Source organism: Zingiber officinale, chromosome 4B, assembly GCF_018446385.1.
Source record: "Zingiber officinale cultivar Zhangliang chromosome 4B, Zo_v1.1, whole genome shotgun sequence".
Taxonomy (NCBI): Eukaryota; Viridiplantae; Streptophyta; class Magnoliopsida; order Zingiberales; family Zingiberaceae; genus Zingiber; species Zingiber officinale.
In genome coordinates, this window is record NC_055993.1 from 48,968,090 (window position 1) to 48,994,087 (window position 25,998).

General features: G+C 41.8%; 1 non-coding gene across 1 annotated transcript; it reads left to right on the forward strand.

Annotated features, from left to right (window-relative positions):
- Positions 1 to 18,586: 18,586 nt before the first annotated feature.
- Positions 18,587 to 18,693, forward strand: LOC121978862. The gene has a single exon (XR_006111198.1). It is a non-coding gene; the product is annotated as a small nucleolar RNA R71 (small nucleolar RNA).
- Positions 18,694 to 25,998: the final 7,305 nt, after the last annotated feature.

Here is a 25,998-nt window from a genome sequence, read left to right on the forward strand (position 1 = left end):
CCTATGGACACCGCTGGCCACATTCATTGTATTTCCGGCCTTAACATCTTGAGCATCAACCGGACTCGTTCTCTTTCAGTGCTGACTAGTTCGGGGCATAGACGAGCCAGTTTGTTGAATTTCCTCACGGCCTCCTCGACTGAAAGGTTGCCCTGACGAAATTCAGTGAACTCGTCGTAGTGGCGGTTTGTGACCCGCATGTGGAAAAACTCTTCGAAGAATTCCCTTTCTAAGTCAGCCCATGTCATCTGATTCACTGGGCGCTTCGCTTTAATGTTCTCCCACCACATACGTGCGTCTCCTGTTAAGCAGAAAGAGGCGCACTTCACCTTCTCCTGTTCTGGCTAGTCCAGAAGCTCCATCGTACTCTCCAGTGTTTTGAACCAGGCTTGAGCATCCCATGGTTCACTGGTGCCTGAGAAATTCTCCGGCTTGATCTTCTGCCACTGGATCAGATAGGCTTCCCTCATTGCCCCTGCTGCTGGGGCTACTGGTGCTGTAGGTTGAACTGGTGGAACCTCTATCACTACTGGAGTTGCTAAGTTAGGCTCTGGGTGATAGTGGGGGTGTTCTGCTGGTTAGCCCTTAAAGTGGCTATCTCCTGTTGCTGCTCAGCTAGTTGCTTCTGTAACTGAGCCACTACCTCTACAAGGTCTGGAGGAGGCACTGAGCTGCCTGCCTCATGCTGGGGCTCAGTAGCTGGTGTCTTTCTAGCTGGGCATCCTCGTACCATTTTCTAAAGACACAGAGGACATACATAACTAACAAAATCATATTGCATAACTATTGTTATCATGTTAGGTACTATCATACATATATAAGCATGCTTTAGTTATCTAGGAACATGAAAACAAACAAAACATAAGTGAAGTGAGAGATGTTCTTACTTGGAAGATGCAGGTTCAATGCTGATGTGTGTGTGAGGAAGTATGGAACTTTGCTCTGATACCACTCTGTAACGCCCCGCCTTCTACTGTCTAAGCTGTAAGGCCGAGGGTTACATTATGCTGTTGCTATACTATTCTTAATGTGCGGAAAATTGAACTAATTCAAAATTTTTGCTAACTAATACAATTCCTTTGTTCTGCCGGTGCTAAGGGGTGCATTCTAAGGTATACATGGCGTATCTTACATCCCCTATGGTCAAGGAGCTGAGTTACAAGGTTTCCTGGTCGAAACCTAGCTTTCCAATCGATTCAGATTGAACTCAATCGATTGACAGCTACTGGATCGATCTGTGGATCGATTCAGTTTGCTACTATATACAGAAACTTCATTCGGATCTATCGGCTAATCGATCCAAACTTGTCGATCGATCCACTGATCGATTCAGCGTGCTACTGTGCACGGAAGAATTTATGGATCGATCCGCTGATCGATCCAACTTAGTCAATCGATCCGGTGATCGATTCCAAAGCTCTCTGTTCGCTACAGAACGCGACCGGATTGATCAGCTGATCGATCCAAGAGCTTACTGTTCGCGGGAAAAGCTCCCCAATCGATCAGCGGATCGATTGAGGGCCTCCCAATCGATCGGCTGATCGATTGGGGTTTCTGATTTCATATCAGGAGTCTGATTTCAGTATTGTTTCGTGCTCAAATCACATATATCAGTTCTAAATGGCTGGGAAACATCCTAATATCAAACAACTAGTATTCCAAGCATGGCATCGTACATAATTCACTAGTTCATGGCATTTAACATACTAAGGTGCGGAATAATAAAATACTATTGAGTTCTAATGCTTAAAATAAAACTTGCTGGATCCCTAAGATCTTTATTCCAAGTTCCTGCCCACACACATCTTTGTAGCATTGTCCTCCAGCCTCCGCTAATCCATCCTTCCTTTACCTTTATCTGCAGTATAAGGAAAAGAAGTATCTGTAAGCACGAGAGCTTAGTAAGAAACCATCTACCTCACTAAAACATGCACACGATGCAATTTATGCTTTTAAAACATGTTATTTGAAATATATACTGGACATGTTAGAGCATGGCATGACATACTATCATACAAAACATAGAATAAAAAACTGATCATGGCAACATCTTCTAGTATCAACAAAATCAAACTAAACTGATACAACAACTGACTAAACTAATGCTAGGTTGATACAAATTCTGAACTGTAATCACATAACTAAATTGTGAAGCTTTGAAAAAACTATTTATCATAAATAGATAAAAATACTAATCATGTTGTTGAGGGCCCGGCAACTGCACTTGCTATGCGCGCATCCCTAACTAGATCCGGGGTTGCAAGTCCCGAATTTAGTAGAGTTACTAGGTTATTTAAACCTAGGGACGACTATGGGAGCCCAGCCCATGGACAACTGAAGTCCAGTACAGTGCCACCGAAAAGTAAAATACTGATTTGTAGCTAATATACTTTACCTTGCTCTTACTAGATTATCTGAACCTAGAACTAGGTTGTCTAAACCTAGAGACGACTGTGGGAGCCCACCCATTGGACCGTAGTCCCATAAAAGCTGTAGCAAGACTAAATGTGCTATAAAATGCTTCTACTGCATTTATCTAAACTATTGAAATGCCTATGGTGGTATTTTACTGAACTAAGCATTAAAGTAAACACTTGGTGTGCGCTAATTCACACCCTATATACTGAAAATTCTGCATATGACTAAACTAATGCATAAAACGTACGAAAAGCTACTTATACTGCAGGTGAGGGGTTTCTTACATCCTGCACTAGTTTTCCTTACGATCTGATCGCTAGGTTTTTCCGGAAAGACGATCTTCTCGATGATCCTCCTACGTCTACGTGTTCTTCTCACGGAGGAAAGCGTCCTCGTACCGGAGTTGTCGCCGGAAAGTGCTCTTGGAGCCTTTGGGACGGAACCCTAGCCCTTGGGGCTTGGTGTGCCGAGAGAAGAAGAGAAGGGAGAGGGGCGGCGTGACTAGGGTTGAGCGGAAAAGAATTATCGTTAAAATAATTCTCCACTTAATAATTTTCCTATTTATATTAAGGAATTAATTCGCCCAACTCAACATAAATATAATTGATTCCTTTTCCTTTCAGCACACCCTTGCTGGGGCCTCCTGGTTACTGGAGCTGTCCATAAGACATAAGGTCTCACAGGTCTCGGGTTCAATTCCCGCTTAAGCTATTTTACGTTTCTATTTATTTTTGCTACCTCCGCTACTCCAAAAATTCTATAAAAATATCCTAAAATTCCAGAAAAATACTAGGATATTTATAAAAGTATTTTGAAAATTTTCAGACGTTACAAAGGGGCCGCCAGTTGGGCTATCCAAGGGGTCGAGGGCCGGGTCATTATAATAAAAGGCGCCTTTTTATTGTAACGACCAGGCCCCTCGACCCCTTGGGCGGCCACACTGGCGGCTCATTTGGCGGCCCCTTGGCGGTCGCTTGGGCGGCCCCACTGGCGACCCAAACTGGCGACCTCTTATGTCATTGACCGACGACCCTCGGGCGTGTGCCGTTACTCATAAGTAATGGCATGATCGAGGGTCGTCGGTATAAGGAGTCGCCTAATGGGCCGCCATTGTGGCCGCCCAAGGGGTCGGGTCGTTACAATAAAAAGCCGCCTTTTTATTGTAACGACCCGGCCCCTTGGGCGGCCACAATGGCGGCCCATTTGGCGGTCCCTTGGGCGGCCCCACTAGCGGCCCAAACTGGCGACCCCTTATGTCGTCGACTGATGACCCTTGGGCGTGTGCCGTTACTCACAAGGTCTTTCCACCCCTGGCCAGTGGATTTTTGTCTTCCCCAGGATTCGAACTCTAGACATCTAGGATAAGTACTAGAGTTTATGAAACCTGGTAGCCAAGTGAGCGCCAGAGTTTATGAATTCTGGTCTACCAGGATTCAAAACCTCTAGTACTTATCCTGGAGGTCTAGAGTTCGCATCCTGGGGAAGGTAAAAGTCCACTGGCCAGGGATGGGAAGACCTAGTGAGTAACGGCACGGCCGAGGGTCGTCGGTCGATGACATAAGGGGTCACCAGTTGGGCCTCCATTGCGGCCGCCCAAGGGACCGCAAGGGGCCGCCAGTTGGGCCGTCCAAGGGGTCGAGGGGTTGGGTCATTACAATAAAAGGCACCTTTTTATTGTAACGACCAGGCCCCTCGACCCCTTGGGTGGCCACACTGGCGGCCCATTTGGCGGTCCCTTGGGCGGCCCAAACTGGCGACCTCTTATGTCGTCGACCGACGACCCTTGGGCGTGTGTCGTTACTCACAAGGTCTTTCCACTCCTGGCCAGTGGATTTTTGCCTTCCCTAGGATTCGAACTTTAGACCTCCAGGATAAGTACTAGAGGTTTTGAATCCTGGTAGACCAGAATTCATAAACTCTGGTGCTCACTTGGCTACCAGGTTTCATAAACTCTAGTACTTATCCTGGAGGTCTAGAGTTCGAATCCTGGGGAAGGCAAAAATCTACTGGCCAGGGGTGGAAAGACCTTATAAGTAACGGCACACGCCCGAGGGTCGTCGGTTGACGACATAAGGGGTCGCCAGTTTGGGCCGCCAGTGGCGCCCAAGGGACCGCCAAATGGGCCGGCCAAGGGGCCGAGGGGCCGGGTCGTTGCAATAAAAAGGCACCTTTTTATTGTAACGACCTGGCCCCTTGGACGGCCACAATGGCGGCCCATTAGGCGACCCCTTATGTAGTCGACGGATGATCCTCGGTCGTGCCATTACTCATGAGGACTTCCCACCCCTGACCAGTGGATTTTTACCTTCCCCAGGATTCGAACTCTAGACCTCCAGGCTCCTCACTTGGCTACCAAGATTCATAAACTCTAGTACTTAGCCTGGAGGTCTAGAGTTCGAATCCTGGGGAAGGCAAAAATCCACTGGCCAGGGGTGGGAAGTCCTCGTGAGTAACGGCACGACCGAGGGTCGTCGGTCGACGACATAATGAGTCGCCATTATGGCCGCCCAAGGGGCGAAGGGGCCGGGTCGTTACAATAAAAGGTACCTTTTTATTGTAACAACCCGACCCCTTGGGTGGCCCAACTAGCGGCCCCTTGGCGGCCCCTTGGGCTGCCCAACTGGTGACCCCTAATGTCGTCGACCGACGACCCTCGGGCGTGTGCCGTTACTCACAAGGTCTTTCCACCCCTGGCCAGTGTATTTTTACCATCCCCAGGATTCGAACTCTAGACCTCCAGGCTAAATACTAGAGTTTATGAATCCTAGTAGCCAAGTGAGGCGGTCACTTGGCTACTAGGATTCATAAACTCTAGTACTTAGCCTGGAGGTCTAGAGTTCGAATCCTGGGGAAGGTAAAAATCCACTGGTCAGGGGTGGAAAGACCTTGTGAGTAACGGCACACGCCCGAGGGTCGTTGGTCGACGACATAAGCGGTCGCTAGTTTGGGCCGCCCAAGGGACCGCCAAGGGGCCACAAAATGGGTCGCCAGTGTGGCCGCCCAAGGGGCCGAGGGTCCAGGTCGTTACAATAAAAAGGCGCCTTTTTATTGTAACGACCCAGCCCCTCGACCCCTTGGGCGGCCCATTTGGCGACCACTCCTTTTTGTTGTAACGACCCAGCCCCTCGGCCAGCCACACTGGTGGCCCATTTGGCGGCCCCTTGGGCGGCCACAATGGCGGCCCCTTGGGCGGCCACAATGGCGGCCCCTTGGGCGGCCACAATGGCGGCCCAACTGGCGACCCCTTCTGTCATCGACCGACGACCCTCGGTCGTGTCGTTACTCACTAGGTCTTCTCACTCCTGGCCAATGGATTTTTACCTTCCCCAGGATTCGAACTATAGACTCCAGGCTAAGTACTAGAGTTTATGAATCCTGGTAGCCAAGTGAGCAGCACTCACTTGGCTACCAGGATTTATAAACTCTAGTACTTAGCTTGGAGGTCTAGAGTTCGAATCCTGGGGAAGGCAAAAATCCATTGGCCAGGGGCGGTAAGACCTAGTGAGTAATGGCATGGCCGAGGGTCATCCGTCGACGACATAAGGGGCGCCAGTTGGCCCGCCATTGTGGCCGCCCAAGGGACCGCCAAATGGGCCGCCAGTTGGGCCGCCCAAGGGACCGAGGGGTCGGGTCGTTACAAAAAGATTCAATATTGAAACCAACCTCACTCTAAACTTCAACCTAGTGTTTCTTAACCATTTCTCCTTATTTTCATCATGAAAACTATCCTTAAATATATATAAATATATTCCAAGAGGTTAGGAATGGTTAACGAGGCTAAAAATGACTTATCGTATTGAAATAAGACTTCTGCAGCCAAATTTAGCCTTTTCAATCAATTGGGGTTAGGACTCAATCGATTGAATCCTTTCCAATCGATCCACCGATCAATTCCACGAGCTTCTATTCGCGGAAAATGCCTTTGAATTGATCCATTGATCAATCCAAGCATGAATGAATCGATCGACTGATCGATTCAGTGAGCTTCTACTCACGAGAAACCCATTTCAATCAATTGCCCGATCGATTAAGACACTCCAATCGATCAGCTGATCGATTGGAGCTCTGATTTCCTGAAATCTAATTTCAGTGAAATTCAGAAATATCCTAAAAATTCTACAAAATTCTAAAACTCATGAAAATTCTTACAGACATTATTTAGAGTATATACTATTATGGAAAAATAGTTTTCTAAAAAAATTCACCTTATTTTCAATGATTGACACAACATTGAAAACTTGTAAAAACTTCAACGTTTCTTCCAAGTTTTGTGTCTAACTTTTCAATGATGATTACTATTAAAAGACAACCTTTACAAAAGTTTTCCAAAGTATATTTAAAATGATTTTCAAAATCAATCTCCAACCATGTTCTGGATTTAATGCACATGACTTGTACATTAGCTTTTTCAATGGTTCGAGTACACATAACTATGTATTTTGATAAAATAAAAACTCAATAAGATACACTAAATCAACATCTTGAGTTTTGTTTATCATCCTAGCATTTCACTTGTATCTAATATGCACTAAAATACATACAAGTCATCTTGTAGTCTTTGTGAGATGTAGTTTTTTGTTTTACCCTAAACTGGAGACCATACATATCTACCTAGGCATTTTAATAATTATGATCATCCACCTAGGATGTCACTTGTTAGTAAATGACATTATCCTTAACTATAAGCAATTTAGAATAATACATGATGAATTTTATGGCATATATTAAAATAAGTAATTTTTAAAAGAAAACATACTATAACTACATGCTATATATATATATATATATGATATGATATATTATTTTTGTTTGTTTTTCATAATAAATATGAATGCAAAATATGATGTCATAGCATATATATGATGGGCAAATAATCATGACAAATTAGTAAAAATAAAATATACGTAGATAATCTATCTAAGTATCCTCAACTCTTTGCTAAATTAAAATCTAATCCTAAATTGCCCACATTTTCTCAAGAAAATGTCAAAACCCAACTTGCCATTTCTTTTATTCTTGATTAGTTGTGCCAATTTAAATCAAGTGTAATTCTTCAAATTTTGGCACATTTTACTCTTCCAAAGAGTAAACATCTTATCCTTTACATTTTCAAGGATTAACAAAAACCTTAAAAATGCTTCCAAGTGTCAACTTTATTAAGGTTGGGTTAACCACCCTACCCATTTAGAGTTGACACTCTCTAAACCCATCTAGGGTGTAGAGAATATGCTCTTAGGAACTCAAAATATATTATGCTCCTTGGATGTTCTAGGTTTTCACTAGGGATGACTTCCCTAGATTCCTTTCTAGTGACCTTCCTTGGCTTCTTAGAAGCCTTGGTCACACTTAACACACTTAGGTCAACTCTAGGGATAGCTTTCTTTATGACCTTCTTAGTTGTAAGACCGATGCGGCCGGCTAGAAGGGGGGGTTGAATAGCCCTGAAAAATCAAACACAACCCTTTCTCGTACGATTAAACTAACACATAAAAAATAGATTAAACAGAAAATAAAGCATAAAAACGAGGCACCGAATTTGACTTGGTTACAACCGGGGAGGTTGTTAATCCAAGGATGAAGATCGCACTAAGAGCTCCTTCAGGCGGAGAAGCCTCGTTTACAGCAGTGTAAGCACAGAAAAACAGAAGCTAATCTAAACAGTGGAAGCACACAAGTGTTGTTTACAATTTCTGAACTGATGAAAAGCTTCTGGACCAAGGCTGTATTTATAGCCTTGGTCGGGGCGCCTGGAAAGGTTCCGGGCGCCCTGGGGGGGATAAATTTTATCCCCCAACGTTCAGATCGAGATAATTCTCGATCTGGTCAACATTACTGTTCCGGGCGCCCGGAAGGGTTCCGGGCGCCCCGGATGGGTCCGGGCGCCCCGGTCCCCGAAAGTCAACATAGTTGACTTTTTCATCCGGGACCGCTTCTCTGGTTCAGTCCCGCTTCGGTCCGGTTCTTCCGCTCCGGATCCGCTCGTTTGGGTGATCTCTGCCTTCCGGAAAAGGGCTCACCCGAACCCAACTTCCGGTCTTCTCGAGCGTGCTTCCCTCCGGCTTCTCGTCCCTCGGAATTGCCGCGTGTTTCCTTCTCGTCCGCCAGTGTACTCATCCGCAGTCTTCGTCCCTCGGTCGTCGACCTTCTCGCTAGCTGCGTCTCTTGCTCCCCGAGCAATCTTCCGCTCCGGCTTTCGTCCCTCGGAACCACCGCGCGCTTCCTTCTCGTCCGCCGGTGTACTCTTCCGCAGCGCCTCGTCCCTCGGACGCACAGCGTGCCGTCCTTCTCGCTAGCTGCGTCTTCCACTCGAGTACCTGTGTTCCTAAGCTCCTGTACACTTAGACACAAGGTTAAATACACAGGACCTAACTTAACTTGTTGATCACACCAAAACAACCTTGGGGTTCCAACAATCTCCCCCTTTTTGGTGTGATCAACCCAAGTTAAGTTAGGGTTAAAATAGACATAAAATTGAATTAAGTAAATTAACTTAAATTGCAATTTAAGTTCAAAAAGATAGAAAAAAAAGAATTAAATTCTATCTACCTCCCCCTAGACTTATACTTTCCCTTCTCCCCCTTTGATCACAAAAAAATGGGGTTCCAAGAAAAAATAATCTAAGGGTTAAAGACTTAGAAAAAAAATATTTCAAAAAAAATCTAAGTTTTTAAGAAATTTAGAAAATTTTTCTAAGTAATTAAAGCTGAGATTTCTAGTTTCAAGAAAACAAGTTCTTAACTTTAGGAAAAAATAATTTTTTGAGAATATTTCTAAGTATAAAAATCAAAAAAAAATTCTAAGTAGATAAATTGAAATAAAATGTTTTGAATAACCTTTTTCAAGCACTAATTAATTCTTGTATTAATGCTTCATTAGTAAGTTAATTAAACATTTATTTCAATATTTTGGCTTCCAGGTCGTGGCGAGGCACTAGGCCTTCTTGGTTATTGGAGCAACAACCACTTCCTTAGACAAAGCCTCATAAAGAAATTCTTTATTTAATTTTCTCACTTAAAGCGCTAATTTTACTTTTAAAATTAATTTAAGCATGATTTAGGAATCCAATATAGGTTCCAACCTACTGGATTAACTAAAAAGTTTTTAGGGACATATTTTCTAGAGATATTTTTAATTTGTCCCTGGTGATATCTATAATACCAATTCAAATTATTGAACCTTCTAAAATTGGTTTTAGATGAGCAAGCAGAGTTTTTCAAATTTTCTACTTGAAAAATTAAATTTTGAATTTCTAATTTTAATTTTTCATTTTCTAAATTTGATTTATCTAGCATTTCTAACGGACAAGATGTAGCTAATATTGCTTTTAAATCTTTATTTTTATTTTCTAATTTGCAGCAATCTTTTGTTAAAATTTTAATGAATTTAAACATTTTATTAGGAGGAAGAGATCGTACCTCACTTACCTTGTCGATCTCGTTGTCGGTTTCTCCCCCTGAACTGCTGCTCTCTTCGGTGGCTCCCCTTCATTGATGCTTTCGATGCTCATTTCGGAAGAGCTTGATTCGCAATCGTCGTCTTGATGACTCGCCATTAACGCGAGCCCGGAGAACTCCTTGACTTCTGATTCTGACGACGTATCGTCCCACGTCGCTTTTAGGGCCTTGCGATTTTGGATAGGCTTCTTACCCTTGTCCTTCCCGTTGTTCTTCAGTTTAGGGCAATTGTCCTTGACGTGCCCTTCTTCATCGCAATGGTAGCAGCGGATGGTTCTTTTCTTTCTTCCCTGCGGATGGTTAGATTTCCTAGATTTACAAATATTTTTAAATCGTCTTACCATCATTACCATTTCCTCGTCGTCGAGAGAAGATTCTGACTCAGGTTCGTCTCTCGAAGCTTTAAGAGCGACATTATTCTTGGGCTCCTTCGGACCTGCACATCTTGACTCATGCACTTCAAAAGTTGAAAAGAATTCGTCTAATGAAATTTTTTCTAGATCTTTTGAAATGTAAAAGGCATCTACTAGTGATGCCCATTTTGAGTTTCTAGGAAAGGAATTTAGGGCATACCTTAGCGAATCTCGGTTACTTACCTCTTCTCCGAGATTCGTAAGTCTAGTGATGAGTTCCTGAATCCTCGAGTGTAGATGTGCAATTGTTTCACCTTCTTCAAATCGGAGGTTTGTAAGTTGGTTACGAAGTAAATCCCGTCTTGCAAGTTTGGCTTCGGATGTTCCTTCGTGTAACTCAAGGAATTTATCCCAAAGCTCCTTTGCCGAGTTGTAGGTACCGACTCGATTGACTTCTTGTGTTGGAAGTACACTTAGCAGATGAAATTCTGCTTTCTTGTTTGCCACGTGGTCAGCCTGCTCCTTCTTTGACCATTGATTTCTTGCTTTGCCCTCTGGTGCTTCATAGCCAAATTCCATTGTTAGTAATAAATCATAATCTGTTTCAAGAAATACCTCCATTCGCTTTTTCCAGCTAGCGAAGTCCCCTTCGAATTTTGGTGCGTGGATGTTGGATCCGGCCATCTTGTTGCTTCGGGTTAGTCCTCCTGAAGCGCCTCGGCTCTGATACCACTTGTAAGACCGATGCGGCCGGCTAGAAGGGGGGGTTGAATAGCCCTGAAAAATCAAACACAACCCTTTCTCGTACGATTAAACTAACACATAAAAAATAGATTAAACAGAAAATAAAGCATAAAAACGAGGCACCGAATTTGACTTGGTTACAACCGGGGAGGTTGTTAATCCAAGGATGAAGATCGCACTAAGAGCTCCTTGGAGAAGCCTCGTTTACTGATGTAAAAAGAAAGAAGCTAATCTAAGCGGTGGAAGCACACAAGTGTTGTTTACAATTTACGAGCGATGAAAGCTTCGGACCAAGGTCAGTTATAGCCTTGGTGGCGCTGAAAGGTTCCGGCACAGAGATAAATTTTATCCCCAGCGTTCAAATCGAGATAATTCTCGATCTGGTCAACATTCTTGTTCGAGCGCCGGAAGGTTCTGGCGCCGGATGGGTCGGGCGCCCGGTCGATTCCGGCGCCGGACCAAAGTCAACAGTTGACTTTTCATCCGGACCGCTTCTGGTTCAGTCCGCTTGGTCCGGTTCTTCCGCTCGGATCCGCTCGTTTGGGTGATCTCGGCCTTCGGAAAGGGCTCACCAACCCAACTTCCGGTCTTCTCGGGCGTGCTTCCCTCCTTCGTCCCTCGGAATTGCCGCGTGTTTCCTTCTCGTCCGCCAGCGTACTCATCCGCAGTCTTCGTCCCTCGGTCGTCGACCTTCTCGCTAGCTGCGTCTCTTGCTCCCCGAGCAATCTTCCGCTCCGTCTTTCGTCCCTCGGAACCACCGCGCGCTTCCTTCTCGTCCGCCGGTGTACTCTTCCGCAGCGCCTCGTCCCTCGGACGCACAGCGTGCCGTCCTTCTCGCTAGCTGCATCTTCCACTCGAGTACCTGTGTTCCTAAGCTCCTGTACACTTAGACACAAGGTTAAATACACAGGACCTAACTTAACTTGTTGATCACACCAAAACAACCTTGGGGTTCCAACATTAGTGACTTTCTTAGACTTCTTAGAAGTCTTAGTCATATTAGTCTTGACAAAAATACTTCTAGGGATAACTTTCCTTGTATCTTTGACCCCTAGACCTAGGGTTGGTTCCATAGCTATATGGAACCCTATGATATTCGATCACATCCTTCTTGGTTTTAGGTTTGTACCCCAAACCTCTATGACCATTTGATGGTTTTTGTATTCCTAAACCTAGGTTATGCTCATTTTGCCCTTTTAGAATATTTTTCATTCTTTTTAGGGCATTTTCCAATTTATCAAGCCTTAACCTCAAGACTTGGTTTTCCATCTTTAAATCCTTAGTTTTGGATTTTTCATTTTTCCCTTGAGCAATTCTAATTCTAGGCTTATATCTAAAGTCTTTAGAGTTATTGCCTAATTGGTTATCTATCTTTCTAGCTTTAGGTTGAGTGATTTTAGTATAATATGCTACGTGTTTTTCCTTAATTCTATCATGCTTCCTATTTTCATGATAAATAGTATTAAAATGATATAAACTAGACCTAGCATGTTTTTTATCATGACTTAAAGGAATAGACTTAATAAATGATACATTGAGTTTGCTCTTGAGAGCTCCCCCTTGAGTTGAGCTTCCTCCTTGGCTTTGATTGGTTTCTTCCCCTTTAGACATTGGCTCCGATAATATCCTTTTTGATGACACAAGAAACACATAATGTGTTCCTTGCTCTTTTTTATCACGGGACCAACCTCCTTGGCCTTCTCCTTAGCATTGGGTGCCACTTGGCCCTTTTTCTTTGCCAATTTATGACACTTACTCTTGTAGTGCCCTTTTTCCCTACACTCAAAGCATATAATGTGATTTTTATTATATGAAATTGAAATAATTTTACCTTCTTTGCTTGTAAGGGTGGCACATGATCCTCCATTTGATTTTTCTTGACTTGTGGAGGTGGCATCATCTTCCTCTCCATTTGACCCAGAAGTAGAAGCTTCTTCTTTCTCCGGTGTCAACGAATAACGCTCCCCCTCAATCCTAGAGGTGGAGGCCTCTTCATCTTCATCCTCTTGCATATGAAATAAGGAGTATACTCTTTTGTCTTTGTCTTCGTGCTCTCTAGAGGATGGGCCTTCTTCTTGTTCTTCTTCTGATGTTGAGCACCTCTCAGCTTCGAACTCTTCTTCCCCTTGGTCTTAATCCAATGAGTCATCCTCTTTGGATTCTTCTTGTTTGGTGTAATGGAGGAGACCTCATGGATTTTAGCCAATTTGCTCCATTACTCCTTGGCATCTTCAAATTCTCCAATCTTACATAAAATTGTGCTTGGCAATAGACTAACCAATAATTTGGTTACCTTGTCATTCGCCTTGCACCTTTGAATTTGCTCTTTGCTCCATTTGCTTTTCTAGAGAATTTTGCCTTTTGAATCTCTTAGAGCTTCAAAGCTTTCCATTAGAGCAAACCATTTCTCTATTTCCATCATGAAGAAATTTCTGATTCTTGATTTTCAAGAATTGAAGCTTGTCATTGTGAATGGTGGAGGCACCCTTGTGTCGTATCCAAGTCCATCTTGGAATTCCATTTGAAGTTGGCTCTTATGAAGTCTTTGACTTTGTTGAACTTGCTTCAACTTCTTCTCCTTCTAGCTCGTTGCCCTTTTCGGTAATGATTCCGGTGAAGAGTGATCATGCTCTGATACAACTTGTTAGGTTCGATTTGTAGCTAGAGGGGAATGAATATCTCATCGCGCTTCGTTTCCTTGCTTCGTGATAATGATTTCAATGGATAGAACTCGAAGCAACACTTATAACACTAACACCAAGATTTACTTAGTATCCATCTCAAGAAAAGATGACTAATCTAAGGATCTACACAGGACACGCTCTCCACTATGAAAAATACTCCTTGGTAAATACCGGAGGTGGAGAAACCTCGTACAATACTCACACAACAAGATACAACACACAAAAGAAGAAAATACAAGTATACAAAAGAAAAACCTCTTCTTGCTTGACCTTGTTGTTGAGGAATGCCTCTTGAACCTTGAAAGTGTAGCAGCACTTGTCCCCAAGAGCTTCCAAGAACTGGAGGAGAGTGTCGAAGGAGATCGTGTGCGTTGGAAGAAGGCTCGAGAGAAGAACTCCTGAGAAGAAAGCTCACCACGGCTTTATACATTACGTCTCTAGGGCTCCTAATCGATTGGGCTTGCTCCGAATCAATTGCCACATGAGATCCACGCCATCCCAGCCGTCCAAAGATCGCTACTTGCACAACGGTCATATCCCAATCGATTGATCAATCGATTGGGGAGGCTTAAATCAATCGGTTGATCGACTCAGAGCGTCTCTGTGCTCTCACTGGAAAAGGCCTAAATCGATCGCTCAATCGTTTCAACCTTTCTCACGTCGCACAAGAATTCCAGCCCCAATCGATCAACAGATCGATTGGCGGTGCCCAATCGATCGGTCGATCAATTGGGCTGCATTCTGTGCTCGCGATAAAGGCTCCCAATCGATCGACTGATCGATTGGACTGTTATTTATCACAACATTCTCCTAATCGATCGGCTGATCAATTGGGCTTCGGTTCAATCGATCGACTGATCGATTGACCACCCTTGACTTGCTTAAATCATCTCAAGGGTTCCCAAATCCAACATCCGGTAAACCATGACCTGTTGGAACTTCTCATGCCTAACATTTGGTCAACCTTAACCTGTTAAGACTTCTTCACCAAGTGTCCGGTCAATCCTTTGACCCACTTGGGCTTACCGTCTCGTGCCAAGTGTCCGGTCCTCCATGACCCACTTGGACTTCCTTCCACCAGATGTCCGGTCATCCTTGACCCATCTGGATTTCCGTGTACCAAGTATCCGGTGACACCTTCGTCCTACTTGGACTTCATAACCCAGGTGTCCGGTCAACCTTGATCCACCTGGATTTCCACGTGTCTGGCTTCACTCACCAGGTCTTTCTATCTGCCTACTTTCACTCACTAGGACTTTCCATTTGCTTGGCTTCACTCACTAGGACTTTCCATCTGCCTGACTTCACTCACTAGGACTTTTCATCTACTTGGTTTCACTCACCAGGACTTTCACAACTGCTTAACCTCCGGTTAGGAGTTTCCCAGTCAAGTATCCGATCAACGTTGACCTACTTGACTCTTCTTCACCTCAAACTGGTCAAACCTTGACCAGAGGAGAATTGCACCAATAATCTCTTTAATCGGACGATTGCACCTGCAATCTCCACATATTGTCAAACATTGAAACCCAAACATCAAGACTTAAGTTTGATCCAACTCAAGCTTAGTCAACCTGGTCAACTTGACCCAGGGGATATTGCACCAACACTCCACTCTTTCGCTTTCCTTACCACGGGGAAGAGATCTTCTTCAAGTGATCTTTTTTTACATCTTTAAATATTTTCCCGCTCCAAACTGCTCCTGAAAATGAAAACAAACACCAAGCAGATCTCTGGATGAAAAGTAGTAATTATCCTGAAATGAGATAGAAAAGGGTGAGAAATTATACATCATAATCAAATGAATACAGAAAGATATGCATTAAACGATATAAAATAACATATATAATCTACGCACATTACACCCCCAAACTTGAACCTTTACTTGTCCTTAAGCAAACCTTGCAATCTAGATTTATGAGCTAATAATGAGTATCCCTAGTGATTCTACTCAATTATACCAAACTAGTGAAACTGATGAGCATAATCAAGATCATAATGATCTACAAGTAAGCATTAGATTATTATCAAACAAAATTTTACAGTCTAAAAATATATGTAGGAATAAGTGCATTATAATCCCTGGCGAATCAATTTAACTCTATCAAACAATTTCAATAGTGAGCATGATCATGAATGGATTTAACTTAGTATAAGAATAAGTCCTTCGTGCTCAGTGCAAATCGTGGCCTAAATCTCTCAAGTATCAATTCCTAATCTTAGTCAAGTCGTCATTGAATCATCTTTTCCTATTATTCCCAGCAGTAAACACTACTTGACTCATCTTTCCTAACTCCACCCAAAGTCTAAAGAATGTGCTCGATATCAAGAGAAATCTAGTGTTCGTTTCCCCAGTAACCAACTCGGTCTCAGAGGGGTAAACAAATAATTTCCACTCACGATAACAATTTTTCAATCCCTTATTTCATCATTTGCTTCTTAATTTTTTTTTTTCAATTACACATTTGTAAAGATGCAACTGGTGGGATTTACATTTTTTCAAATGAGTTTTAATGATTCAAGCATCAATCTAGTGACCAAGATGTAGTTAAGAAATCATCATGGGAATTCAAATACTCATCAAGTTTAATGAATCATAACTATTTTCAGAACCTTCAACTATCAAAATAAGGCAAAGTGTAAAGAGGTCCTTAAGCTAGACTAGAATCAAATCCTTTCAATGAAATATGATGCTCATGTCCTGCTATTGAAGATAGAGAAAAGTAGATCACCAAACATACTAGTACTAGTACCTTAATAACATGAATCTAAACAATAAACTTGAGAAAAATTTTATTATTAAACAAATGTCATGCTCATTTTGTTTTACTAGAGAAGAAAAAATAAATCATTAAATATAAAGTGTAACTCATGACCTCTAGAGAATGATCGTGCTAGAAATTTACTCTCGGACAAGTTAGCAGTAATAGTGTGGATAGTGTAACTCAAAATGCCTCAAAACTTGAGAGAAAACTAATCTAAGAAAACAAAGTGCAACAATTTATTATCAAAATCTAAACTATAACCCACCCAACATATATGCATCTAAGTATGCATCCCTCATACTTAAATTTTTCATTGTCCCAATGAAAACAAAGTCAAATATGAGAAAGAGTTAAGGTTAAAGGAGATACCAAGTGAGACATGCCATGTTAATGGGTCAATCAAGTTTGAAATTACTCTAGTATCCTCAAGCCTCCTAAACAATATATCCTGAAAAAGAAGTATAGACAAGAAAAACTAAGTAAAGGGATTGGGTTAAGAAAAGAGAAAAGAAAATAAATTGAAATAATAACAAGAAAGATACTTGGGTTGCCTCTCAAGAAGCGTTTGTTTTAAGTCCTAAGCTCGACCACCTCATTAGACTCATCGAAATCTCGCTCTTAGAGGGGTATGATATTTCAACATCCTCTTACCAAAGGCTCTTATTATGGAGAGAGCATTCAACATAGGAGCTATAATGTGAAGTAACTCTCTCTCTATCGTCGTCTTCTTAAAAAAAATTTCAGGTGGTCGAAGACGGTTCAAATTGAGCTTCCAATTTTTAACCCAAATAAAAATTGCACACTCAAAAGAAAAACAAATCTCCCATAAGCATGTTATGTAAGATAAAACTAGAACCATATCAAGATAAGCTAAATATGTAATAAAAACTAAATCACATCCAACAAAGTTAATTATAGGTACCTTTATACAGTTTTCCAACATATTACAAGAAATACTAACATTACTTTGTTGAGAGACGCCTGAAACTTCTAAATATGTGGATATGACTTCTTCTGAATCAAATAATGGTTCTGGCTCTAGCTCAGGTGTTGATGTAACTAAAGGTGGTGATTCTTGAGACTCTGCTAACTCTGCATAAGTCCTTACACATTGATCCACCACATGTTAAATCCTTGCTATTCTCATAGTCTTTGAGGTTGTGTGGACAAAGGAGGTGATTCTTGAAATGCTGCTTCCACAACACATCTCCCTACACTTCCTTCCATATCATTAACATCAACACATGTAGTGACGAATATTCCCACATCAATATCTTTAGTAGAAGAATCAACTACAGGAGAGGCAATAACTTCACTTGCAGCATTTAGTTGATCTACCTAATTATATTCATCATCTGAAAATTCAATTCCACTACAATGCCCTGTAAACCAAGGAGATAGATATAAAACTTGTTGACCACTACATTATCATTACACTCATCATTTGAAGAGTTCCCATCTTTATAGACATCAAGAAATTTGCACTCAACCATATTGATATCACAGAATTTGCTAAAATCTTCATCTTTGTTAGTCCCCACTAACCTTTGTGGGAAAGAAATCCTAAGCAAAGGTCTTGGGAATGATTGAGCTTGTGGTTGTGGTTCAACTTGCTTTTCTAATGATGGTGTGATCAACCGTTAGGGAAAGGTACTTGTGGCCTTTGGACACTTTTTGGGGTAATAGAACTGAGTTTTTGTGGTATTCTACTGTTCTTCTTCTCAATTCTATACAAGTCTTTCTGCAGAAGTTCTTTATGATTCTTACCACTTCTCAACTTAATATCATTACAATGTTCACTAGACTTTGTTTGGGTAGGAGGGAAGTCATGTTTGAACCATTTTGAAATTATGCTATCAATCTTTGCTTCCAACTGTTTAAACTCCTCATTCTGTGGCTTGTGATTTTCAAAACTCTTGGATGGTTAAACTGCATTTTGTTTGGCAGACTCTTTTGCCTTCATGGCCTACACCTCTGTAGTTCTTGGGGGAAATTTCATCCAACTTCTATCTGACCATTCATGAAGGTTCACTATTACCTGATCAATTAATGTATATGCTTCATCCACACTTTTGTTCATAAAAGAGCCTCCAGTTGATGAATCCAATAAAAATTTATCTGAGAAAGAAATTCTCATGTAGAATATATGCAATTGTAGTCACCTTTCTAAACCATGATGAGGACATTGCCTTAATAAATTTTTGAATCTCCCCCATGCTTCAAATAGTGATTCTCCAGCTGCCTGAGCAAAACTTATAATGCACTTCCTCATAAACATTATTCTGCTTGGAGGGAAAAAAGATTTAGAAATTGCTGCTCTAATTATTCCCAATTTGTGATGCTTTGAGGACGGAGAGAATAAAACCAAGTATTCGCCCTATCCTTGATACTGAAAGGAAATATTATCAACCGAATGGCATCCGCTGAGACACCCTCACAGTTCATCGTATCACAAAGCTCCAAGAATATCTCAAGGTGCAAATATGGGCTTTCCGATACCTCCTCTCCAAATTATGACCTTGTATCATAGTAATTATTTGTGGATCAAGTTGGAAACTCTTTGCTTCAATATGAGATTGTACAATCAGAGATAAAAATCTTACAAAAATGGGTGCAGAGAATTCTCTTAAGGGTCTACTTGACATATTAGTGCTCATAGTGTCTAAAAAAATATATATAAGAAAACATAGAAATGTAGAATTAAAGACCAGAAGGAAAATGCAGTAATGAAAGATAAAGAATAAAGCATATAAGAATTAAAAAAATTAAAGAATTATCTAGACAAACTCTAATGTAAACTAATTAGATTCAAACACTCAATCCCCTGCAACGGCGCCAAAAACTTGATGTGATAAACTGCAAACGCACAGTCATCGCCAAGTAATAAAATGTATAAGTCAATTCCATGAAGATTGAGGATTAAATGCTAATTGATTTTGCACTTCAAATTTAGCTAGACAATAATCGATAAACCAGTATTTTGGATTTTTAACTAAGACGCGAAAATAAAAGTAAAGAAAGATAACTGAGGAAGTCCTGTGTTCAGAAAATATTATAGGTCGAAGGATTCATTGTAATAGTGGATGTTGTGCTACGAATTAGCCCATTCCTAGTTCTCTGTTTGTACGTTTACAGGACAGTCTAAATATTTACCAAATTCCACCCCACGACAGTGTATCAGAGTACTTCCCCTGCCAGAAACCAAGGATGTCATTAACTGAAAAAGTAACTTAGAGATCTGGGTTTTAGTAGAGTACCTCCTATCACAAGGTCTCCCTTGGGTATACTTCTCTAGATTACGTAGGTAACTTGCATAGCGTATGATTAGGAGAAGCCCATTAGATCAAGTGATAGACTTATCCACACATAAAATCTCCCTCCCTTAGGAGGTTACATTCCATATAGAAATATAGTTACCTTAAATACTCAACTTCAAACAAGTATCATAAAGCCATACTGAGCTATATCGAAACGTACACTCAAAAGAGATGACAATTTATGCATCCGATCAACGAAAATTCAGGTTTATGCACAGTCTCAATATAGACACACAGCAATGTATCTAACTCAGAAATAAAATCTACGAATGCAAAAATACAATCTAGATAGATAAATTCATGCTCATAAGGGAAAGCCTACTAGCTAACATTTCATCGAACAGAACAAGTGTCATACAAGCTTTATTAAACAAGAAAGTTAGCAATTCAATAGAGTTTACAACATTCCACACATTACAATTACCTCCTACCTGCTAGAATAATAAGAATCTACTCCATAATGGGAATATCTACAATCCAAGAGCACAAATACATAGAATTTCAAGAACCCTAAAGAAAGGGGAAGAAAAACTTATCATTGGAGTCGAGTGAAGTCCCTGGATGAAGATCTTGGAGTGACAATGAGGATGGAGTAGCAGGACGACCTCGGATCTCCCAAATGATGCCTTTGAGTGCAAGGATCTAACCTAGACAGCCCCCTCTCACCTTCCAAACTTCCTCCCTTATGGTGGAGATGAACTGCCCCTCTTATAGAGGTGAGGCACAGGGTGGTCGTGCCTCTAGGCACGGCTAATCCAATCCTTGGGTGTTTGGCCGTGCCATCTGGCACGGCCAGAGCCAACTTGGCTCTGGTTCTGGGCCCCTGGCCATACTATATGGCATGGCCAAAGCAGAGCTTACTCAGCTTCTTCCTTCTTAGTCGCACTATTTAGCACGGTAGTACCTTTGAATCTTTATTCTGGATGTATGCTCGTGCCTCAAGACATAGCTAGGTCCAATTCTACTCTGGAAGTTGGCACGGACAAGCTCAACACCGTGCCTTTTTGGCATGACCAGTTCTTCAAAACTGGGGATTTTCTGGCTTTTGGAGGCACGACCGTGCCTCAGGGCACGACCAAACCCAACTCTGCTCTGGAAGTAGGTATGACCTCCCCTTTTCTTACGTTGTTTCTTCTTCCTAGTCGTGCCATTCGGCACAACCTGTCTTCATTTGCTTCCTTGGTCGTGCCATTGGGCAAAGCTACCTTCTGGAACATGACTTGGGCACTCCACTCTTTCGCTTTCCTTACCACGGGGAAGAGATCTTCTTCAAGTGATCTTCTTTTGTATCCTTAAATCTTTTCCCGCTCCAAACTGCTCCTGAAAATGAAAATAAACACCGAGCAGATCTCCGGACGAAAAGTTATAATTATCCTAAAATGAGATGGAAAGGGGAGCAAAAGTATACATCATAGTCAAATGAATATAGAAAGATGTGCATTAAACAATATAAAATAACATATATAATCTATGTACATTGTTACGTTACTAGAAATAATGGAGGCAACCTGTAGTTCTTCTCCCACACAATCTTTCAAAGTTTTATTGACCCTCTCCAGATCCATAACCAATTGGCCCAAGTGTAATTTTGAAGCATAGAACTAGATAGAATAACTATAGAGTTATAGTTCATAAAAGTTATTTAAGAAAACTTAGTCATAAAGTTACTGCAGTAGCGTTTCGATTGTGTTCTTCAGTAAACTTTGAAATTAGAGTTTCTTGTACTTGTTTGTGTACTTGCACCCATGACTCAGCTATTGATCAACTAAGTATCCCATAAGGTAAGGGAGAAGTAGTGTCCACTCCTTGTTGGGATGGTAACCCAAGGGATTGCTTGAAAAGACATGAAGAGCTAGTTGAAGGTGCAGGCCCTGAAGGAAGAGAAAGAGGGAGCTCGAGCGATTCTGAATGAACAAGAGTTGGTGAGATGGGGAAAGATGCTGATGTTTGACCAGATGGCCCAAGACTTTGTTCGGGTATTGATCCTTCAGACCCTCGACTGGCCAATTACCTATTGGGAGTTTGCTTGGAGCCTGAATAGTCGAAGGAATGATTAAGGTTGGTGATGAAATTGGCTGAGTAGGTGTAGGAGTTGGCATTGTCTCGATGGGCTTGATAATTAAGGGGATCACATGAGACATAGGTATAAGAACGTCTGGCCGCATCATAGAAAGTGTAAGACAAGAATGACTATATTTTGAGACCCGAGTTCTTTACCTCGGGCAAAAGAAATCTCGGCCAGAGCAAGGGAAGACTGTTGGGAGATGGGTTGTTCAGGCATATATGGGCCTAAAGCCTCCTCTCGGGGCCTTTTGTGCTGGATAACTAGGGACGTATCCGATTCCGAGGAATTGGAAGACTGCTCTCAAGAGGGTTCAGCCAAAGGAAGTGAACCAACAGACGCATAGATTTGTTCAAATTGATGCTCTTTCAGTAAATCTTCCCCTAGCCTGTTTAGGACCGCTCTTGTTAGCCGAGTGTTCCTGTATAAGAAGGCTGGGATAACGACCTCCGTTACAAAAATAAGTGAAGGTTAGAAGCTGCTATAACAAATGGTAGGAAAATTACAACTGGTTAATTACAAGAAAGATAGAGATTTTTGCTCACCAAAAGTGACACTTAGCTTTAAGTTGACTGAAGTGAGCCTGGAAATAAATAATAGGCCCTCTATGGTCAAGGCGAGTAAATTGCACTTTACACCCTTTAACTTTTCTAGGGCTTCACATAGAGTTGGATCTGCAGAAATGTTACCTAAATTAGGGAGAGGGGGAAGATCTTGTTGCCAAGCCACAAGGTAAGGTGGAGAAGGTGAGGTGTATAAAGAAATATTTATTTCTCCATTCTTCCTGGGTTGGGACTCGGTTAAACAAAATTACTTTAGGGTGAGCCTAGAACTTGAATAAATCATTCGCTACTTGGTGAGATCAAAAATAGTAGTGGAATAGACGAGGAGATAAGGGGGCATTAAGTAAACGAAATACGATAACATTACCACTCAAAAGGTTAAGGATTGGGGAATAAATCAGTGTAGCGAGATGTTGAAGTAGCAGCTGATATCAACAAAGAAAGGATGTGACAGAAAATAGAGTCCTAATACAACTTGTTCCCTAAAGATGGCGATGCTCTCTGAGGGAGGACGATGAGGACGGTCTTCTGGAGTTGGAATGACTATATAGGAAGGAATGTCGTAGTTAATATGAGGTCACATGCATCGTCAAGGGTGAAAGAGAAAGAGCATTATATATGCATACCACTCATTACTCTTAGCCATTTTTGAAAAGAAAAAGAGTACAAGAGCCAAAGAAGGAGGAAAGCAGAGTTGGAGAAGAAACAATGAAGACGAAGATTAAAAGAAAGCCTTAGGATTTTTCATAGAATGGTTATAAGGATCTTGAGAAAAGGTATTCTAAACAAGGTCGTCAGAACATAACAACAAAAAAGGCGGGATGAATTGTGAATCAAAGAATGATAGAGATAAGGCGGTGGAAAAAGAAAAAATGGTACACCTATAATGACGTACACACGCGTGTCACCAATAAAAAGCCCACAACGATAACTGATTTGACAAGTAGTCATCTCGAGAAAACTGTGCTTTTATCAAGGTAAACTTGATTTTCTGTGTAACTCTTTAGCCATAGACCTGAAGCAGCTTTTATAACTCGAACAGAAAAATAGTAAGATAAGACTTTATCAAATTTGTGAGGATTGATTATTCGCCCCAAATGAATTCAATTTTGACCTGTCTTAAATATCTTTTAAATAGCAGTTTGTCCTGTTATAAGGATTCTGGTATAAATCAGCATAAACCTGAGCAAAAGTTTGCTTGGCCTTGAGGATCGGACACCATACTCCGCTCGGCCTTAAAGGTCGGATGCCATAATCCGCTTGGCCTATAAGCAATCCTTATTTCTTTCGGTTTATTGCTCTAACGGGCTTTATTACATAAGCTAAAAGGGAAACATCAGTTACTAATCGATGCAATTTTAGAATAAAGGTTCTTACTAAAATTAACAAAAACTTAAAGACTAGCATACAGTGAATATCAATACCCAAATTATTAAATTCACAAGTTAATAGAAAATAAGGCAAATCGTGAAAGATCGGGATACAGGTCAGGGGGAGCATTTTGAGTTATCCAATCATAATCTAAGGAACTGGAGAGAGGATCAGAAGTTAAGAATCCGCCTTCTTTTAGCTATTCCATTGCACCTTTTGCTCCAAGTATAAGTACTCTAACTACGGAATGAGAAATCGGTGCATTAAACTCAGGTGTTTGGAAAAGCTCATTTTTCTTTACTTTAAACCGATCATCCTCCCCTGCCTGATAGGCTTTTAGGTCTGCCTAGATTTTTGTTACCTTCATCTGGGTAGTCGTCAACTCTAACATCAAGGAGTCCTACTTGGCCTATTGAGTCTCCAGTTCAGATTCTTTAATAGTTAGCTCCGCAGTATGTGCAACCTCTTGTGTTTGTAATTGAGCGGATAGTCTCCTTGCTCAATATATGATCGGTCGAATAAAGGTCGATCGAACATAAAGCTCTTTGTGTACGCTTGGCCAGGCAAAGTCTGGTCGGGCTCAAAGACACTTGGCCTCACAAAGATCTTAACATATGATCAGCCGGATAAAAGTCGATCAAACAAAAGGCTATCTGTGTACGCGCGACCGGACAAAGTGCAACAGGGCTCAAAGACACTTAGCCCCACAAAGATCTTAATATATGATTGGCCAAATAAAGGTCGATCGAACATGAGCCTCTCTGTGTACGCCTGGCCTGGCAAAGTTTGGTCGAGCTCAAAGGCACTTAGCCTCACAAAAATCTTAATATATGATCAGCCGGATAAAGGCCGATCGAACATGAGGCTCTCTGTGTATGCCCGGCTAGGCAAAGTTCAACCGGGCTAAAAAACACTTATCCTCATAAAAATCTTAATAAATGATCGGCCAGATAAAAGGTCGATCTAACATAAGGTTCTATATGTACGCCCGACCATGTAAAGTCCGACCAGGCTCAAAGGCACTTAGCCTCACAAAGATCTTAATATACAATCGATCAGATAAAGGTCGGTCAAACATAAGGCTCTCTGTGTACGCTTGGTAGAGCAAAGTCCGGTCAAGCTCAAAGACACTTAGCCTCACAAAAATCTTAACATACAATCAGCCAGATAAAGGCTGGTCAAACATAAGGCTCTGTGTGTACGCCCATCCGAGCAAAGTCCGACCGGGCTCAAAGACACTTAGCACCACAAATATCTTAATATATGATCGACCGGATAAAGGCCGATCAAACAGAAGGCTCTATGTATATGCCCGACCGGACAAAGATCAGGCGGGTTTAAAGATATTTATCCTAAGGAAACTCTACATATACGGTCGACCGGGCAAAGGTTGACCGGGTTTAAGTTACTTGATGTTATATTGTCCCTAAAATAAAGACTCTAACACACATAAGTTATCATAAATTCCTTGAATAGTCCTTTGGCATACTATGGGCATCATACTAGCCTCTGAACATATCTTTACAGTACTTAGTGTTGGTCCCTCTTTGGAGGCCGACAAGAGGGGATGGGTGAATTGCCCTGCAAAATAAGATAACCCTTTATCAGATTTTCAACTAACTACAGAACACTTGTAATTAAAAAGAAAGAGACTAATAAAGGCAAACAGACACAAAGAAGTTACTTGGTTTCCAATCAGGAGATTACTAATCCAAGAAGAATATGACGTACTATCTGAAGATCTCCTTTAGGCGGAGTAGCCTCTTACAACATTAACAGCACAGAAGAAAAGTGAAGCATAGAGAAATGAATTACAAGTGAGTTGTTCTAACTGTGAAAACCAGTGCTATAGTTATAGCACTATTCGGGGCACCTCGAAGGGTTCCGGGCGCCCCGGGGGGAATAAAAAATTATCTCCTGTGCACGGATCGCAATTTGACCACAATCTGGATAAAGTCCAACTCCAAGCACCCGGAATGGTTCCGAGCGCCCAGACGATCCAGACGCTCGGAATGGATCTAGGTGACCGGACCACTAAGTCAACCAAGTTGCCTTTCTGGTCCGGGCCCTCTGCTCCGATTCCACCTGCCTCGGTCAGGGTCTTCTGCTCCGGTTCCGCTCACTTAGGTGATCTTTATCATTCGGAATAGGGCTCACCCGAACCCAACTTCCGACCTTCTCCTTGAGCAGCCTTCCTTCCCGATTTCTCGTCCCTCGAACATCGCATACGTTCTTCTCGTCCACCGGTGTACTCTTCCGCGGTCACC